Source organism: Hydra viridissima, unplaced genomic scaffold, assembly GCF_058129835.1.
Source record: "Hydra viridissima isolate aposymbiotic clone 2 unplaced genomic scaffold, HvirCarnegie_v1 scaffold_5, whole genome shotgun sequence".
Taxonomy (NCBI): Eukaryota; Metazoa; Cnidaria; class Hydrozoa; order Anthoathecata; family Hydridae; genus Hydra; species Hydra viridissima.
The window spans coordinates 5,582,829-5,586,849 of NW_028324304.1; the positions used below are offsets into that span (position 1 = coordinate 5,582,829).

Here is a 4,021-nt window from a genome sequence, read left to right on the forward strand (position 1 = left end):
GAATTACAATGCTTTTTGCAACTATATTAGAAATATAATTGATGTGTGATTTCTAAGACAGATTTTCTTCAATAAGAACTCCTAAAAATTTTGTCACTTTTTCTCTTTTTAGGATGACCTTGTCTATAAAAAGATCGGGCATATTTACAGGCAGTATCTGTTTTTTAAAGTTTGGATGGAAAAGTATCCATTTTGTTTCTTCAATATTTAAAGATAGTCTATTTTTTTTGAACCAAAATGAAGTTTTTTTAAGTTCTCCGTTCATATTTTTAAAAAGTATGTTTATATTTTCATGTGACAGAAACAAGTTTGTGTTGTCTGCAAGAATTATAGTCTTCAAATTGGATGCTTTGTTAAGATCATTTATATATATAATGAAAAGACGTGGTCTAAGTATAGATCCTTGTGGGACACCATATGTTATGTTCATTAATGTTTGAGGTTGGGAATCTTTGCTAAAAACAAATTGCTTTCGGTTGGAGAGATAACTTTTGAACCAACTTAGAGTTTTACCAACTATGCCATAACATTCAAGTTTTTTAAGCAAAATATTATGATCGACCGTGTCAAAAGCTTTTGACAAGTCAATGAAAACACCAAGTGTAAATTTTTTGATTTTTAAAAGATTCGTTAATACAACGTGTTAATTGAAGAATAGCATGTTCGGTTGAGTTGTTTTTTCAAAACCGAGCTCATTTTCATAAAGGAGTTTATTGGTAATTAGGTATGTGTACACTCTGTTATACATTATTCTTTCTAATATTTTTGAAAAAACTGGAAGAGCAGAAATAGGCGTGTAATTTGTTACATTGGTCAGGTCTCCTGTCTTAAAATTAGGAATTACTTTTGCTTTTTTCAGAGAGTCTGGGAAAGAACCTTGTTTAATGGATGATTTAAAGATTTTGTAAACAATATCTTTCATGACGTCATAAGAGTCTATCACAATATTTCCATGTATACCGTCAGGTCCTACTGATTTATTTCTTTTTAACGATCTAAAAGCTATATCGAATTCCTCAAGCGTTAGCATCCGATGCCTTGGAACTTCTATGAAGCAAATTCCAAATGCTGGTACACTTGGCCAATGCAGCTCGATAAAGACGTTTGAAATTAGCATCAGAATCACATGCTTTATCTGCATCAGTAGTTGATGTGAGGCTGAGAGCGTGACTATTGCAAGCTTCATGGTGAGGCAGAACAACTTCAGTATCATCATCCGTGTCTTCGCTAACTGGTAAATTTAGGACTGCAGTCATGTCCGCTATTTCAACATCATTGTTGGAATTTTCTGCTTCATCATCATCACCAGTTCCTGTTTCCTGAATTTGTTCTTCAGCAGTTGCAGTGATCCCTGAACCAGATGCAGTACTGCTAGTATTTACAATATATTCTCGGAAGGCTTTGCTGAAGTTAGAGGCATTATCTGTTACTGTTGCTGTAATTTTTTCCACGTGTAACCCATAATCATTATGAATTTTTGAGATCATTGCAGCCACTGAGTCGTAAGTATGACTTACAACGAAACGTTGACAGGAAAGAGCAACAGATATGCGTGATACTGAGCATTCAGTACTAATATCAATATAGTGAGCTGTCATTCCTAAGTAGCTCTTTTGGTTCACTGACCAAATGTCAGCTGTTGTACAAACAAATGGTACTTTACTGAAGACTGTTCTTTTATCATCACGCATTTTTTGCAAACGGGCGTTTAATCGCTTGCCTAATGTTTTGCGACAAGGTATACTGACATTGCGATTGAGTCCGTGGATCAAGTTTTTGAACGCCGGCTTTTCCACTGTGATCAAGGGGCGCATTTCCTGCACAACGTAGTCAACAATAAGCTTGTCAACTTCATTCTGTGAAATGGATGTTTGATTTCGAGGCATAATATGCATTTGTTTAAACTTCTTAGAAGCAGGACCAGATTCGACAGAAGGTCCACCTCCAACTCCAGATTTCATCTCAGCTACCAAGTGCTTACGCTGTTTTGCAACTGAAACCTTGTGCTGCTTCTATTCCTCGATTCGCTTTTTGCCATGAGCATTCTGCAACAACAACAACAACAACAGTCAATCAACCGAGATTATTGCATTTATTTGTGTTATGTTATAGCATTAGCGTTTGTCTATGTTGCTTTATGTGTTTATCGTTTTTACTGTTTAGTGCGCAATATAATATAGTGTTTTTGTAGTTATATACATACCTGAAGATGTTGAGTAAAATTAGAAGTTGCTTTCAGTGAACCACTGTATGTTTTTTTGCCAACACATAACATACACTGTGCAATAATTTTAACATCCCCTGTAGTTTTACTTTTAGATATAATTTTGAAAAATTTTCCATCAAGTATGGCAGGGACGGCTTGTTCACTCTCAGCATTTTCATTTTCTACAATTTAAGTCGTTTCCCTCTTTTCCGCCATTTTGAATTTTTGGTAGATTGGTTTCCTCTAATATAGTAATTAAATACCAAATTACCATTACCAAGGGTGGTCCAAGACAGCTCAATCCAGCCAAAGAACTTTTTGTTGTTGCGTTATTGTGTAATTCATTGTGCACAATGAATATGTAGTTCAATGACTATATATGGCTCGTTGTGCATAATTCATTGCGCACAATGAATTAAGAAGTGATATTTAAATTGCAAAAGCGAATGAACGTCAGGATGAAATACATAACGTATATAAAATGTAGTCGTCTTAATTTTACACTTTTGGAAACCAAGTTTTAGTTAATTTGCTGTTGGTGGAAAAGTATTTTGTATTTTGTGTTTTAAAGAAAATAAAAAATAGCCTTGAAAAGTATTTGAAATAAAATTGAAAATACTAATGAATAAAAGCATTTCAAATAAAAATAAAAATAATACAAAAGTATTTTAAATAGTATTTTAAATACTTTCATTTAAAATACTTTTTAAAATACTCAACACTGTATATATATATATATATATATATACAGCTGCGGACAAAACTACGTGAACGATTGCAAATAGTTTTTTTTAATGAAATTTTCAATGTCTTAAAATAAGTTTATAGTTTAACACTATATATGGTTGGATAGAGCGTTTTTTGCTCTATAAGACTGTGTAAAGTGTATTCTCTAATAATTTGTTTAAAATTAAACATATCTAAATGTTCAAAAAGCATCAAATATTTTGCGCGACAAAACCACGTGAACGATTATACAAACGTAAAAGAATAATTTTACTAACATCAACAAATAATAGATTCTAAAAAAAAACAAACATTAATATTTAGTTGCATAGCCTTTAGAATCGATAACGGCCTTGCACCGTCTTGGCATAGATTCTACAAGAGTTTCTAGTAACTGTTTTGGTAATGCCTCCCATTCATACTGTACGGCTCGAAAAAGTTCATCCGGTTTTTGAAATTTGCGACCTCCCAAGCGTCGCTCAACTTCAATCCATAAATTTTCGATTGGATTTAAGTCGGGAGATTGGGCAGGCCACTTCAAAACCGTTATGCTATTATTTATGAGCCAATTTTTTACAGTCAAAGCTGTATGTTTAGGGTCATTATCATGTTGATAAACCCAATTGTGAGGCATTTTTTCTAAAGCGTGTGGCAACATTTGATTAGATAATATTTCCCTGTACTGTAGTTGGTCCATTATACCGTTTACACGGTACAACGGACCAATTCTAGCCCAGGAAAAACACCCCCAAACCATTATATTGCCACCCCCAAATTTTACAGTTCCTATTGTATACTCTTTTGCAAATCTTTTACCTACTGGACGCCTAACATAACCTCGACCGTCGCTGCAAACCATGTTAAATTTACTTTCATCCGACCACAAAACTGTTTTCCAATTTTCAACCGTCCAGTTTAAGTGATCTTTAGCGAACTGTAGGCGATCTTTGACGTGCCTGGGCTTAAGGAATGGTTTCTTTGCAGGTCTGCGCCCATAATGACCTCCTTCATTTAAACGCCTTTGAATCGTTCGTGTGCTTACGTTTTCCATGCCTGTTTGCAGACGAATTTCAGGGGCTGTCAAATGTG

At 34.3% G+C, this 4,021-nt stretch overlaps 1 pseudogene; it reads right to left on the reverse strand.

Annotated features, from left to right (window-relative positions):
* Nucleotides 1–643: 643 nt before the first annotated feature.
* Nucleotides 644–1,814, reverse strand: LOC149888174 (uncharacterized; annotated as a pseudogene).
* Between the last annotated feature and the right edge of the window lie 2,207 nt (nt 1,815–4,021).